General features: G+C 44.7%; 1 protein-coding gene across 2 annotated transcripts in view; it reads right to left on the bottom strand.

The window, feature by feature from the left end:
• The window catches only part of Dcaf5 (DDB1 and CUL4 associated factor 5), a 106,668-nt gene that overhangs the window by 78,052 nt on the left and 12,150 nt on the right, over window positions 1–16,466 (bottom strand). The gene's annotated exons all lie outside the window — the stretch shown is intronic.

The following is a 16,466-nucleotide window of genomic DNA, read 5'->3' as shown; positions in this document are numbered from 1 at the left end:
AGGAAGCTGTTGCAGTGCCCACTGTGACTGTTAGGCTAGTATTGGGACACTTCTTTTCAATATGGTAAAAATGGAAAAGAACTACATTTTTTGTTTGTTTGTTTGTTTGTTTTTTGTTTTTGTTTTTCGAGACAGGGTTTCTCTCTGTAGCTTTGTACCTTTCCTGGAACTCGTTTTGGAGACCAGGCTGGCCCGAACTCACAGAGATCCGCCTGGCTCTGCCTCCCGAGTGCTGGGATTAAAGGCGTGCGCCACCACCACCGGCCAAGAACTACATTGTTAAGAGATCAAAGCAAGTCACAGAGCAGGAAAAATGACAGGCACTATCTGGTAAGTTATTCAAACTATATAAAGGACCCTTAGAACTAGCTAAAGGAAATAATCTGAATATCTAAAGGGGGCACTGAACAAACATTCACTGCTCTTCTGACTATGTGTGCCATGTAACCAGCTGATGCTAGCTCCTGCACCTTGGCTCCCCTTCCACGATGGACTATATACCCTTGAACTCTGAACCTAAATAAACTCCTTCTCCCTTAAAAAAAAATAACTTTAAAATGACAAATACTTCATCAAAAAAAAAAAAAAAGATAAGCAAAGGGGAAATAAGCAACCCATCACCAGGGAAATGAAAATAAAAATAATTAGGTACCACTGTATCTACTGAAGTGCTCAAATCTGGTTAACACCAAATGAACAAAGACTGATGGGAAGTTAAATGGGACAGCCACTTGGGAAGATACTGTGACGGTTTCTTACAGAACTAAAGACACTTTCATTATGCATCCAGGAATTGTGTTCTTTTGCATTTACCCCAAGCTGCAGGGCCAAGTAGGGGGAAGATGAGGGAGGGAGAGGGAGAGAGCAGGCAGAGACAGCTAGAATTGGCAGACTTTTGAGGGGTTGTGTGGAAACCTAGTACAGGGGAAACTGCCTGGAATCTATAAAAGTAATCCTAATGAGGACGCCTAGTAATGGGGGATAGAGAATCTTAACTGGTCATCTCTTGCTGCTAGGGGAGGCTTCCAGAGAGAGGTGGGACATTCAATTGAGTTGTTGCCCAAGGGGGTCTACAGAAATCGCAAACAACCTAGGCTGTTGCTAAGACAAAGGGTTGCGCTCTACAAACTTACAGAGGGGCCCACTGTTAAGAGCAACATGAACATGAAGTAGTCAGGCTGGTGCCTACATGGAGCTTTCACCCCTACATTCTAGTCTGGTATGGGAAGGGACCAATCCAACCACAAAAGGTTTGACCTACAATCTGTCCTGTCTTCAAAAATATGCTAGGGCAATGGTGGCACAGAACTTGTGGGAGTGGCCAACCAATGTCTGATTTGATCTAAGCCTACTCCACGAGAAGGAACTCATACCTGGCACTGCTAGGGTAACCAAGAACGAGAGACTAGACACCCCCAGAGACCTAGGGTGAAACAAACAAACAAACAAATCGATAAAATGACTCCTAATGATATCTGCTATACTCACAGATCAGTGTCTTATCCATTCATCACAGAGTCTTCTTCTGGCAGCAGATGGGAAGAGAGGCAGAGACCCACAGCCAGACATCATGTGGAGAGAGTCTCTAAATGAGACGTCTCCATCAAATCCCTCCCCTCAGAGCTCAGGGAATCCCTGAGATGTAAGAGCTAGAGGGGATGGAGGATGCCAGGAGGACAAGGCCTTCTGAATCAACTAAGTAAGGAGCATATGAACTCCCAGAGATGGAAGCAGCAAGCACAGGGCCTGCCTGGGGCTACAGCCAGTCTTCTGCAGTTATTATAGGTATTAGCTTGGTCTTTTATGGACCCCTGACTGGAGAGTGAGTGGGTCTCTGACTCTTCTTGAGCCTGCCATTGGACTCTTCCTCCTATCGAGTTGATGTGTCCAACTTCCATACGATGGTTTAGCGTGTTTGGTTGTTAGCTCTTAGAAGCCTGTTCATTTCTAATGAGAGACTGAAGGGAGGAAAGGAGTGGGGGGACTGGAAGGAGTAGAGGGAGGGAGAACTATAATCAGGACTTACTGTATGAGGAAAGAATCTATTTTCAATAAAAAAGCAAACAAACATGATTAAAAGTAAATCTAACAAGTTATCCACATTTTTTCAAATCTGATTTGTATTTATAGCTCTTTACATTTAAATAAGGAATTATTATCTTATAGAAATAATGGTGCTGTAGTTATAGTCTCCTTTTGTGTATGATTAAAAACTTCTGCTGGGCACAGTAGTGCACATCTTTAATTCCAACACTCAGGAGGCATAAGCAGGTGGATCTCTGTGAGTTTGAGGCCAGCCTGGTCTACAGAGTTCCAGGACAGCAAGAGCAACACAGAGAAACCCTGTCTCAAAACAAACAAACAAACAAACAAACAAACCAAAACAAAACAAAACAAAACAAAATTTCCAAAGATGGGGTGGGAAAGATGGCTCAGAGGCTAAGACCGGGTGCTGCTCTTGAGTTTTATCCCCAGCACCCAGGTAGCTCACAAATGCCTGTAACACTAACTCCAGGGATCTGACACCCTCTTATGCCCTCCATGGGAGCGCACACACACACACACAATTCTGTAATAAAATATTCTGGACTTTTTAAACTTCACAATAGAAAAGGAAAATAAGGCTTCGTGCAATGGGCTAGAATACTTCTTGCAAAGAAATACAGCAATGGAGGATACCTCTTACTAAACTTCCTACTAAAACATCGGCCAGGAATTGAATTAGAGCACACGGGGGTGGGGGAGACAGGCAGGAAGTGGTGGCACACAACTTTAGACTTTAGACCCCGCACTTGGGAGGCAGGGGGTGAGTGGATCTCTGAAGTCCGAGGCCAGTCTGGTCTACATATTTAATTCCAGGCTAGGCAAGGCTACATAGTGAGCCCCTTTCTCAAAACAAACAAGCAAAAACAAAACAAAAAGAGGCATTCAGGAGAAGTGAGATGGTTCAGCAGGTAAAGACTCTCGGCTCCAAACCTGAGTTCAATCCTGGGAACCCCCAGGACTACTGAAAACTGTCCTCTGACTTCCATACCCATGCTCTGGCACACGTGCACACACAATAAACGTTTACAGTATTTGCAAAGAGAAAACTGCTCAGCTGAAATCAAAGTGTGTCACCTTTGCACTTAAAGTCTGGGCTTGTGTCACCATCCAAACAGCAGCATCATTAATCACTGCGGGCGTTTGCAGGATGATCTAATTCTTCCAAGTATTTACTTGTTGGGTGCCTTGGGATTAGCCACAATGACCTTACCACTAAACATGATGGTGCGCTGCAAACTCCACGGGAGGCTGGAATCACTGAGGTCAATCACAGTGGCAGCGCTTGCCTTAAGTGTGAAATGTGAAGTCCCACCGCTCACCCACACTTTCCACCTCACCCCTTCTTGCCTCCTCGGCTTCCTTAAGCAAGGTGTTAAGAACCCTGTGCCCAGACCACACTTTCAACCACATGTGGCAAAGAAACTCAGTGGCACAAACTGAGGTCTGCTTTTAGGTCTGCAGAGAGCAGGGCAGCTGTGCTGAGCGAGTGAGCACTCTCCTGTCCCTGAATCCCTGACCCAATCCTGCTGCTTTGCTTCCAGGCAGGCTCTTATGTAGCCAGGGCTGGCCTTCAACTGCTAGTCCCCTGCTGGGATTACAGATGAATACCACACCAAGCTTTCCCTAGTCAACTGTATTCCTGCTTTCTTCAGTCCCAACCCCTTCATATGTGTGGTGCTGCCGATTGAACCCAGGGCCTCCTGAGTACTAGGGCAAGTGCTCTACCACTAAAAACTACATCCTTATCCCTCACTAGATTTTATCTATTTTTTAAACTTTTATTTGTGTATATGTGTTATGTGTTCATTCATGTGGGAGTGTACTCACACATGTATGAACGTGCTGGGGTCAGAGGTCATCAGGTCTCGGTCTCTCTCTCTCTCTCTCTCTCTCTCTCTCTCCTCTCTCTCTCTCTCTCTCTCTCTCTCTCTCTCTCTCTCTCTCTCTCTCTCTCAAGATGCGGTCTCTCACTGAACCAGCGGCTCTGTTTTGGCTAGACTGGCTGGCCAGCAAGCCCCCAGGATCTGTCTGTCCCTCTGAAACCCTTCTGCCTGCAGCACTGGGGTTACCACAAATGTTGCCAGAACTAGCTTGCTGGGGATACTGGGGTCCTTATGCTTGCATAAACTCTCCAGCCTCCTCATCTAGTCATTTTTTAAAAGATCTACTTATTTATTTAAGTGTATGAGTGCTCTATATGCATGTATGTCTTTATGCCAAAAGAGGGCAGCGGATCCCACTACGGATGATTGTGAGTTGCCATGTGGTTGCTGGGAATTGAACTCAGGACCTGTGGAAGAGCTGCCAGTGCTCTTAATTGCTGAGTCATCTCTCCAGCCCCATCTAGTCAATTTTAAAAGGTAGAAAGAATGTCTGGAAAAAACAAAAAACTGTCTGACCTGCAAACAGTCCAAGTGAAAAATATAATCACTTAAGGTAGTTCATGAGCCTGGCATGAGGCTGCTTACAGATTCAGGCTCAGTCCAGGTCTAGTATGGGGAGACAAGGAAGCCAGGAGGAAATATGAACAGAGCAGACAAAGTCCTGAGTGAATGCCGACTGTTTGACATGGTCACAGTCCTGTCAAAGATCCCAATGTCTCAACCCATGGGAGTGGCAAAGCCTTCTTCTGGTCCAGGGCTCATGTTGACAAGCATGTACACGGTGCACAGACATGTACGCAGGCAAAACGCTCATACACATAAAAATAATAAACAAAACTCTTAGTGACTGTAGCTTCCTCCTGAATAACTGCAAGCTGAGACTACTCCGCTGCAGAGACCTTCTACCCAAACTAGCTAACCACTCCCCATGGTGCTCCAGCTGTGCTGTGCTGTGCTTAAACATGCTGCTGCTTCAGGCTGCTGTGCTGTTGGCAGTGCTCCCCAAGAGTGAGCAGCCCACTGGATCGCAACTGCCCTACATGTGCGTCTGCCCTTCACTGCCTCATCACTCCAATCAGGGTCAAGTTCCCAGCCACTCAGGGTCCCAGAGGCCCCACCTCTCCTGGGTGCCTGAGGAAGCACAAAGGTACCTCACAGATGCCTGGGCTGTTAGAGCCACACAACAGACAAGCAGACTCGAGTGTGTGTTCATTGTGGCTTGCTTGTTGTGGGTGGCACTAGAGCTCCAACCCTGGGCCTCCACATGCCACAGAAGTGCTCTTGCACTGGGGAGCAGCTGCAGCAAAGGCCAGCTTTTCTAGGTCGTTCCCTCAGACACTGCACAGCTTCAAACTTATCTGAGAACTGGAAGAAAGTGCAGCTACTGGGTACTTGGGTTCATTTCACTTTGCACCAAAATCACTAAGGAATAATAATAATAATAATAATAATAATAATAATAATAATAATAAATAGAGAAGCTCTGAAGTTATATAACAGCACCCTTTCCCAGAAGGTCTTGAGCATTAAGCAGCAAACCATGCAAACCCTACACTACGCTATTAGAAAAGCAGTCAGTTGGCATTCTTTCATTATAGTCCAGAACATCTGAGCACAGAAGGAAACAATTTGCTTTTAGTTTCCTCAAGAAATTAGGCAAGCACAGGACAAGACTGAGGGATTACCCTGACACTCTGGGCAATGCTCCTCAGCATAAGCTGCTTGAAAAGACAAGACTGAAAACCATTTAAATGTCCAGTAACTAAAGTCCAGCTAAAATCATTGTTCAGTAGTGATGTATTCCCAACATTCAGGAGACTGCGGATTACCAGCCTGAGATATTGAGTTCCAATACTGGAATACAGAGTGAGACCCTGTTTCAAAATGCCAAAATAGGGGCTAGAGTGATGGCTCAGCTGTTAAAAGCACTTGTTTCTCTTTCAGAGAACCTAGGTTTGGTTTCCAGCAACCACCTCAGGTGGCTCACCACCTCATGTAACTCTAGGGGATCTGACACCCTCTTCTGGTCTCTGTGGGTATTGCATGCAGACACACACACACACACACACACACACACACACACACACACACACTCTTGTATGCTAAACCAGGCATGGTGGCACATGACTTTAATCCCAGCACTTGAGAGGCAGAGAGAGGTGGATCTCTTTGAGTTTGAGGCTAAACTGGTCTACACAGCGAGTTCTTGAACAGCCAGGACTGTGTAGAGAGACTCTATCTCAATAATAATAATAATGTATCATCTGTGAATTTATCCTTGTCTTTCAAATGTTTTAGATAATATCAGACTATGAATCACATATTCATTTTAAAAACAAAAATATTGGCTGGAGAAATGGCTCAGAGGTTAAGAGCACTAGCTGCTCTTCCAGAGGTCCTGAGTTCAATTCCCAGCACCCATATGGTGGCTCACAACCATCTGTAATGAGAGCTGGTGCCCTCTTCTAGCCTGTCTGTAATGAGAGCTGGTGCCCTCTTCTAGCCTGCAGGGATACATAAAAGCAGAAAACACTGTATACATAATAAATAAATAAAATATTTAAAAAACAAAAACAAAATATTAGAAGCACCTGAGAAACCCTGACTTGAAAAACCAAAACCAAAGGGGGGAAAAATATGTGATGGAGAGGTAGGAAAGATAGAAAAAAATAGAGTGGTGTGTGCACTAGGGAAAGAGGCAGAACTGGATACATGATGGCAGTGACAGGTGAGAGGGCTGAGGTCTACATGCTGTCACTGCCCAGCACGGGTTGGCAGGATGATGTACAACAGGCTGGAACTTATGCAGACATGGACTCAGCCCCTGAAACCTGCTGCTAGGCCAGCCTCGGGATGCCCTTGGCTCTGGGCAAAGATGGAGGCCTGAGATGAAGAAAGGTTTACTTTCTGGATTGGACCTCCTCAAAGGACCACTGTGGTCTAAGATACCACAGGGGGCCATGTTGGTGTCTGTGGTCCATGCTGATGTCCCAGGCCACTTTGAAGCCTGAGATCCATATGTATGTATGCAGTCTGTGCAATGCCCCATGCCTTTGTGATATCCTCAGGCTTTGCTGCCTTTGGGAGCTCTGCTGATGTGAGTGGCATGTGTAACCACCTGAGACCATGTTGAGGCTCATGGTCTGTGCAGTCAATGAGGCCATGAGTGAGTCAGTGGTCCTGATACAGGCAAGGGTCTTGTTGATATCTGTGGCCTATATTACCACCAAAGTCCGTGCAGATGTCCGTGGTCAGGGCTGACACCTGAAGCCATGTTACTGTCTGTGAGCACAGGGAGAGCTGGCCCCACCCCTCATGGGGGACCTGATCCTGCCCCTCAGTAGCAACCGCACTGTGGCAACACATTGCAGCAACAGCAGTGGATGCAGGAGAGCTGGCCCTGTCCCTCATGGGAGAGCTAGTCCCACCCAGTTCCGGCCACTACATGGCTCTCCTCAGCTCATGGCTTATGACAGATGCAGATGGGGAAAGACTCATCCTCCCTCACCTTGCCGGGCTGGCCACTACAAATATGATCTTGTTCCAGTGAATATGTGGACAACACAAAATTGATTTGTCTTTTTTGGAGGGAGGAGAAGGTCACAGGGAGGCGGACATGGAAGACTGGGAAAGAGTGCAATCGGGGTGCATGATGTGTGATTCCCAAAGAATTAATAAATACTTTAAAAAATACTAGTTGGGTGTGGTGGCACACACCTGCAATCCTAGCACCTGGCAGGCAGAGCAGGAGGATCAGGATTCAAGGCCAATCTGGCCTACAGGTGAATGCTGAAAAAACACAATGCTCCGAATCCAGGTAATTTAGCTCCAGAGACCACTCTTTATTCTACCCCAATCCAGCCTATTGAGTAGAGACCAGGCAATGAAGAGTTCCTGAAACCAGTCAGATTAAATAGCCAGGGTGAGAATTTTTTTTTTTTTTTTTTTTTTTTTTTGGTTTTTTGAGACAGGGTTTCTCTGTGTAGCTTTGCGCCTTTCCTGGAACTCGCTTTGGAGACCAGGCTGGCCTCGAACTCACAGAGATCCGCCTGGCTCTGCCTCCCGAGTGCTGGGATTAAAGGCGTGCACCACCACCGCCCGGCGAGAATTTTTTAAAAAGACAGTCTTATGTAATTCAGCTTGAGCCCAAAACTTCAATGCTGCTAAAAATGACCTTGAACTCCTGATCCTCTTGCCTCCATTATAGGCAATAGACAGGACGTCATCAGGTTGTGTGGTACTAGGTACTAGGGCTTCCTGAATGTTAGGCAAACGCTCTACCAGCTGAGCTACACCACCTGCCCAAGTGTTTGTAGACTGAATGATGGCTGCATTCTGTCCATTGGTAAGCAAGGTTCAGTGATTGGCCAAGGCACAGAGCTGGCGTTCACTTCTTAAATCGGGACTATGGATAAGGGGAATCAAATGGCAAGTCCTGGCAGGTCTGAAGAGATAAGGGTGACATATGGACTCTGCACCTTACTGTAGAAGTTGCCAGAGGCCGAGTCAGGCCTTGTTGCATAGTCCTGTAATTAAAACTACTCTGGAGGCTGAGGCAGAAGGATAAAAACTTCAAGGCATTCCTAGGCTACAGACTAAGCCAGAGATGGAATAGCATCTGCATCTACTCTAATCTAATCTACATCGACATCTAATAGAACTAACTTCTGTTAACACCCTCTCTAGTACTTTTCTTTTGAAAGAGAAACCTGTTTATCTAATTTTACTTCATACCCTCAACTAGGTGAGAGAGCAAAGTTATTCCCATTTTAAAGGAGTCAAAAGATAAGGGCTGGGCACGGTGGCACACACCTGTTATCCCAATACTTAAGAGGCAAGAGGACTGAGGGAAATGTGAAGCCAGGCTGAGGTACAGAATTGAGATCCTGCCTCAGGGAGGAGGAAGAAGAAAGTGAGGTCTGACTTGTCTTGACTTCTGGCTTGGAGCATTTTACATTCAATAGGAAGTGGGCATCCAAGCTTTAAAATCCAAACTCAAATCCAGTCCTAGACAATGTCCCTAATTCCTGAGCAGAAACAGAAGAGCAGGGACATGTTGGACTTCAATTCCCCTCTTCCTCTAATTGGTGGTAGTCCTTTGAACTAGTGAGCTTAACCTCTTTTGTATCTGTTTGTTCATAGGCAAAATGGGGCCACTGGAAAAATGATCTCCCAGGTACCTTTCCAACCCTATTCTGTGACTGGTGTGAGGAGAAAGCACCCTCAAGCATGGTAGATTTCTTCTTCTGTTTCTGCTAGGACCTGAGCTCAATTCCTAGCACCTACATTAAAAAATAACAATAGAGGGTTGGGGATTTAACTCAGTGGTAGAGCGCTTGCCTAGTAAGCGCAAAGCCCTAGGTTCGGTCCTCAGCTCCAGAAAAAGAAAAAAAAAAATAACAATACAAAAAGCATCAACCAAGGGCTGATGGAGAATATTATTTTGAGGTATGTTACTTTGTTTATGTTGCATTTGTTTAACTCTGTGGAGCTGTGTCACTTTGCCTGTCTAAAACACCCAATGGTCTAATAAAGAGCTGAACGGCCAATAGTGAGGCAGGAGAGAGAAGTAGGTGGAATTGGCAGGCAGAGAGGATAAACAGAAGGAGAAATCTGGGAAGAGGGATTGAAAAAGAGGAGCCAGAGAAGAAGGAGGACATCAGGGGCCAGTCACCCAACCAGCAATGGAGTAAGGGTAAGATTTACAGAAGAGAACAGGAAAAGCCCAGAAACAAAAGGTAGACAGGATAATTTAAGATAAGAAAACATGGCTAAGCTAAGGCCAAGCATTTATAATTAAGAATAAGAGCTCTGTGAGTGATTTATTTGGGAGCTGGGTGGTGGCCACCCCAAAAAAGAGTAAAAGCAAGCATTAACAATTTGGGCCCCATTTGGGCCACCAATTGTCCTTTTAATTAATTGTTGCTGCCTTTTAAGCCACAGCTGTCCAAATCAGCAACTTCAACTCTGCTACTACCAACAGCCAGGTGGCCAGCCTTTAGCCTGCAAGGGCCATAGCCAGAGGGAATTCTGTTTCCCCAGGCATTGACTCTTTCAAAGCTATGAAGGGAACTTAACTAAACCTCTGTCCCTCTAAAGAACTCAAGATTCAAAGGTTAAGGTGGAATTCTGCTATCCAGAGAGGCTGAATAGGAAGTAGGTCACCTCCTCTCCTTGTTCCTGTACTCCAAAAAGCCCTCCTCGACCTTCCTTAAAAATTCTCCACCTGGCTCCTCCCTACCACTTCCTGTCAACTAGTTGCCTCCTGACCACAGGTGAATTTTATTTACTCAAACGTATCTTTGCATCATTAAACAAATATTCCAGAGCATAAACAAAAGTAACACACCTTAAAATAATATTCTATAACAAGGGGCTTGTTCTTTTTCTTCCACCATCTTGGGTCCATGTTCTCTGCACAAAATGCCCAGTGAATCCAAAGAAACCACCTCTGCTACAGTTGCCACAGCCTCAGGTTGAGACAGGTCTGAACAGAATTCAATAGTGAGTGATCAATACCAGAACTCGAGGACTAAGAGTCACACCTACTACACACACAAGCAGTGGTGGTGGCAGCAGCTAAGTCAATGAAGAACCAGTCAGTAATGAGATGAAAGGCCGTGTCCCAACTGGGTCTTCTACAGATTCCAGGGATTACAAGAGGCATTACACAGAAATCTAAGAATATCCTCTTGTCATCACAAAACCAGAAGTTTACAGGAGCCCGGCTTCAGACACCTACATCGTTTTGTAGGAAGTCAATACTAAAGATTTATCTCAGCACACACAGTTGACAACTACTGAGAAACAAGGTGAAGGTATTTCACACATTCAAGAAAACAAGACTCCAACTGCACAAGAAGAGAAAGGGGCTGCTGTAACAGGTGTGGCAGTTAAAAACAGAATTGGTCAAGTCACAAGTAGATGTGTTAACACAAAGGCAGTGGGAGCCCTAAAACGACAATGGGGATCCTGTAAATGCTGTTATGGAATTAACAATGTAACTATCTTAAAACAAGGACCCTTTTGTTCCCCATTTCAAAAGTGGAACTCAAGACAGGAGCACACATGCTTTTAATCCCAGCACTTCAGAGACAGGGACAGGTAAACCTCTTGAGTTCAAGGCTAGCCTGGTCTACAATACTATGTCCCAGGCCAGCTCAAGGTTACACAGTGAGACCCTGTCGAGAAAAATAAAATAAAATAAAGTGGAAGTACAGCTTGGTTTGAAATCTGCACCTTTTATATCACCAATAAAGTTATGGCTTCTTGTGGGAGCTGGGGTTGGGGTGGCATATATTTGTAATCCCAGTGCCCAGCAGGTGGAGATAAGAGGATCCCTGGAGTTTGCCGGCCAGCCCAACATAGTCAAATTGGTGAGTTTAGGTTCAGAACGAGATTCTCTCAAACAGTAAGATGGAGAGTGATTAAAAGATATACCCAATATGTGCTTCTGGTCTCCACAGGCAACTCCATATATGTATGTGCACAAGCGTGTGCACACACACACACACACACACACACACACACACACACACACACACACACATAGGATAAGTGGAGTAAATTTTGAAGAAAAAGAAAACTAAGTAACAGCATGAGTAGCATCCCTTAAATATGATGGGAATTAAAAAACAAAACAAAAAACAGAGTTCAAACTTCTGAAATTTAGAAAACAAATTACCATTCAGCTTCACTACCTCAAGAGAGAGTCTCTAATCTGAGGCAGAGACACTCCCTAAGGCAAACACCTGAAGCACGGAATAATCTCAGAAGGCACAGGAAAACTATTTTAACCAAGTTGAAAGGTTACAATGAAATCAGCTGCACTGTAATCAGACCAAGACTACACAACAGCCAAAGCTTCCGATACAAGTCTTGACCTCACTAGTAACCAAGGGCAGCTCGAAGAGAACTTAAGTGACACCATTTTCACATACTGGTTGATTGGGTGAATATAAAATAATGCCTATCAAGAGATATGATGGGCTCTTAGAATAAACTGGACATAAGTTGACTCAAGCATCTTTAGAAGATTATTTGGTGACATATGTCAAATGTATTTTCTTTATTTTTCTGGTTCTTTGAGATAGAATCTCATGTAGCCCCGACTAACCTCAGACTCAGTATGTAACTGAAGCTAGTTTTGGACTCCTGAGTCCCCTGCCTCCAGCTTTAAAGGGCAAGAATTATAGGAGTATGCTACAATACCAAACTACAAAACACTTCTAAAATACAAAAAATATCCATACTCATTGGTTCAAAATTATAATTCTAAAGACTTGTTCTAAAGGAAAAAGTAATTTCCAAGATGATCTAGCTACAAGGAGTATGAAAAAAGCAAAAATTAGGGCAGGAGAGATGGCTCAGAGGTTAAGAGCACTGGCTGCTCTTCCAGAGTCCTGAGTTCAATTCCCAGTAACCACATGGTGGCTCACAACCATCTGTGATGAGATCTGATGCCCTCTTCTGCAGTGCCGGCATCCACTGTATACATAAATAAATCATTTTAAAGAGCAAAAATTAAGTAGAATGAGAAAGGACTGATTGAATTTTAACACAGATGTTTAACAACAGACAAAGCTGTCAGAATATGCTTTAGAACAGCTGTCTCAAAGTGTGTTGGGAGGACCTCAGAAAGTCTGCAAAGCTAAACCAACTTTTCTTTTTCCTTTTGAGTGTATTAAGGGTTGAACCCAGGCCTGAGGATGTTACATAAACACTCTACCATTCAGCTACACCACCAGGCCTTTTTTTTGACAGTGTCTCACTAAGATAACTGGCCTAGACAACTCTTTCTTAGAAACCTTCCTGCCTTAGCTGGTGATGGAGCACACCTTTAGTCTCAGCATTCGGGAAGCAGAGGCAGGTGGATCTTTGTAAGTTCGAGGTCAGCCCGTCTACAGTCTACAAATCGAGTTCCAGGACAGCCAGAGCTATGTGAAGAAACCTTGTCTTTTAAAAAAAAATTCTTCCTGTCTTACCCATTCAAATAGCTGGGATTATTATGTTTTCAGCAAGCCCGACAAATTTTTACTTGCTTTTAAAAAAAAAAAAAAATGTGTGTGAACGTCTATTCAGAAGCATAGAGGGCTGTTTTAGTTACATTCTATTGCCGAGATACCATGACCAAGGCAACTTATACAAGAAAGCATTTAATTGGGGGCTTGCTTACAGTTTCAGAGGGTGAGTCCTTGACCATCATGATGGGGAAGGTACAAACAGGCAGGCATGGTTCAGGAGCAGTAGCTGAGACCTGACATCTAGTCCACAAGTCCAAGGCAGAGAGAGAGAGACTGGGCCTAGCATGGGCTTTTGGAACCCCAAAGCCCACCCCCAGTGACAAGCCTCCTCCAACAAGGCCATGCCTCCTAATCCCTCCTAAACAGTCCACCAACTGAAAACCAAACATTCAAATATATGAGCCTATGGGGGCCATTCTCTTTCAAACCACCCACATTCCACTCCTTGGCTCCCATAGGCCTATAGTCATACCATAAAATAAAATGCATTTAGTCCAATTCCTAAAGTCTCCATAGTCTTTCACCGTCTCAAACCTGTTTAAAAGTCCTAAATCTGCCGGGCGGTGGTGGCTCACACCTGTAATCCCAGCACTCGGGAGGCAGAGGCAGGCAGATCTCTGTGAGTTCGAGGCCAGCCTGGTCTACAGAGCTAGTCCAGGACAGGCTCCAAAGCTACACAGAGAAACCCTGTCTCGAAAAATAAAAAAAAATAAAAAAAAAAAAAAAAAGTCCTAAATCTGTTCTGAGACTCAAGGCAAATTACCCACTTACAACAACAGTGGCACAGGATATACACTACCATCCCAAAAGGGAGGAAAGGGGCACAGGTAGGAAATACTGGACCAAAGCAAGACTGAAACCCATCAGGTCCTGCAACTCCATGTCTGATGTCAAAGGGCTTATTAGACCGTTCTTCAAATCTCCAGCTCCTTTCAGCTTTGTTGACTGCAACTACTGCTCTCTCTCGGGCTGGTTCCACACCCTGTCTGCAGCTCTCCCTGGCAGGTACCTCATGGCTCTGGCATCTTCAACATCTTGGGATCTCCAAGGAAATCCAGGCTTCACCTTCACAGCTTCACTCAATGGTCTCTCTGGGCCTCATGCAGGGACACCCCTGCCACACACTTGGCCTCAGCGGCTTTCCTGAACTGTGGAGGAAGATTCCATAACTCTATTACTCCTGTATCCTTGGCTTTAAAGCCAGAACCGCTTTGGCTGAAGCTGCCAAGTTCTTCTGCTTGCTTGGGATGGAATCTGGCCCCCTCCATGAGTTACATTTGCATAGATTTTTGTTGCTGCTTTCCTTTGTTGAATAACTTTCTTCTGCTTTAGGAAAAGATCTCTTAGGCATTTCACAACTTGGAAGCTTAGCTGGGTGGGGTCTCACCATGAGGGCACCACTCCCTTTATTCCATTTAGTTAATAGGTCTCTCTTTAAACTTCTGATTTCCTTGGACACAGGACTTGGCTCCAACATTATGTTTCCTGGTGCTCTTTTTCTCCTAAACTGTACATTTAGAATTTCATTTCCCCACTTGTTCTTTTTCATTGCAGATCTGCGTAAGAGTGATTACTAATAACCACAGGGCACAGTTCATACTAGGTTGTCTTGAAATTTCCTCTGCTGGTGGCATTAGTCCAAAACTCTTCAATTTAACATCTGGCAGATTTTTAGGACAACGACAAAAAGCAGCCATATTCTTTGCCAAAACATCACAAGAATGGTCTCTAGCACAGCTGTTAATATCATTGCACTCTGGAATCTTGAGCGGGCCTTTATAGCCCACACTGCTCTCAGAACGCCTGTCTTCCATTTCATACTAGGATGGCTCATTAATCCCCATTACTGCATTCAGCCACTTTCCTAAGCCAAAGTCTACATTCTACCAATAAGCAGTGTGGTCAGGCCTGTCACAGCAACAGGTACCACTTACTGGCAACAATTTCTTAGTTACTGTTCTATTGCTGTGAAGAGACACCATGACCAAAGCAACTTATAAAAGAAGGCATTTAGAGCCGGGCGGTGGCACAGGCCTTTAATCCCAGCACTCGGGAGGCAGAGCCAGGCGGATCTCTGGGAGTTCGAGGCCAGCCTGGGCTACAGAGTGAGTTCCAGGAAAGGCGCAAAGCTACACAGAGAAACCCTGTCTCGAAAAACCAGAAAGAGAGAGAGAGAGAGAGAGAGAGAGAGAGAGAGAGAGAGAGAGAGAGAAAGAAAGGGAGAAAGAGAGAGAGAAAGAAAGAAAAGAAAGAAAGAGAGCATTTACAGCTGGCTTACAATTTCAGAGGATGAGCTTATGAGCATCATGATGAAGAGTATGGAGGCAGATAGGCAGCTATGGAGCTAGAGCAGTAGCTGAGAGCGGGTGTAGGCTTTTGACACCTCAAAGTCCACTCCCATTGGCACACCTCTTTCAACAAGGCCACACCTCCTAATCCTTCCTAAACTATCCATCAACTAGGAACCAAGCATTCAAATATATGAGCCTATGGGAGTCATTCTAATTCAAACCACCACAAGGTCAGAGGACAGCTTTTGGGATTTGGGTTTTCTCTATCCACTGTGGATTCCAGGGATCAAACTACAGATATCAAGCTTGCATGGTGAGTCCCTTTAGCCATCTCATCAGCCATTTTTTAAATTGTGTAAACACTATACTGATATTACAAAAATAATGATGAGTAAACCACTGATATCTTAGAGCTGATTAGAGCAGTAACACAAACTGCACTGTCAGTATATTCTTCATAATATTTTTATGCTTTTTACTTTTGCGTCTGAGTCTTTTGTCTGTAGGTATTGTAAGTGCACCATGTGTATGGCCTGGTGTTCTTCAGAGGTCAGAAGATAGATGTCAGAGCCCTTGGAACTGGAGTTATGGATGGCAGTAAGTCAGTAGGTGGGTGTCAGGAAAAAAAAAAAGCCCTGGTCCTCTGCAAGAACAGCAAGTGCACTTGAGCAGGGTTGTCTCTCCAGCCCCTCATTACTGTGTTCATAACTGCTAAACACTTGCAGTAAATAAAACAAGACATGCCATCTTTATTTAACATGTCCTTGATGAAACTCCTCCCTCTCCAAACCCTGCCTCCTCAGAAAGACTGCCAAAAGTCCAGGCTCCTCCCTGAAAGCTCAAGACCACGCCTACAGGGTATTTAAGCCCCTGTCCCTAGACCTGCCATGTGATGTCTCCTCCTCCCTCCCCTGCCTCACCTCTGGGGAGTTGGAAAGATCACTCGAGAGTGCGTAGCTCAATAAACCTGGTCTTTTTAATTCGGCTTGATCTGGCTTACTGCATTGTCGGAAAAGCCTACTATTGGGATACCAAAAAAAAAACCTATTAGAAACAGTAAAAATAATTAAATCAAATTCCAACCACAGAATACTCCCCAACACTCTATGATAAAACTCCAAGTACTCAATAAAACACAAGCTCGCAGAAGAACAATGATTTCCTCATCATTAGCTGAACTGGATGTCATTTCCATTTTTACCAATTTTTACTGAAACAGACAA

Source organism: Peromyscus californicus, unplaced genomic scaffold, assembly GCF_007827085.1.
Source record: "Peromyscus californicus insignis strain IS unplaced genomic scaffold, ASM782708v3 Scaffold_15__1_contigs__length_86483966, whole genome shotgun sequence".
NCBI lineage: Eukaryota > Metazoa > Chordata > Mammalia > Rodentia > Cricetidae > Peromyscus > Peromyscus californicus.
This window is presented reverse-complemented; position numbering and strand designations above follow the sequence as displayed.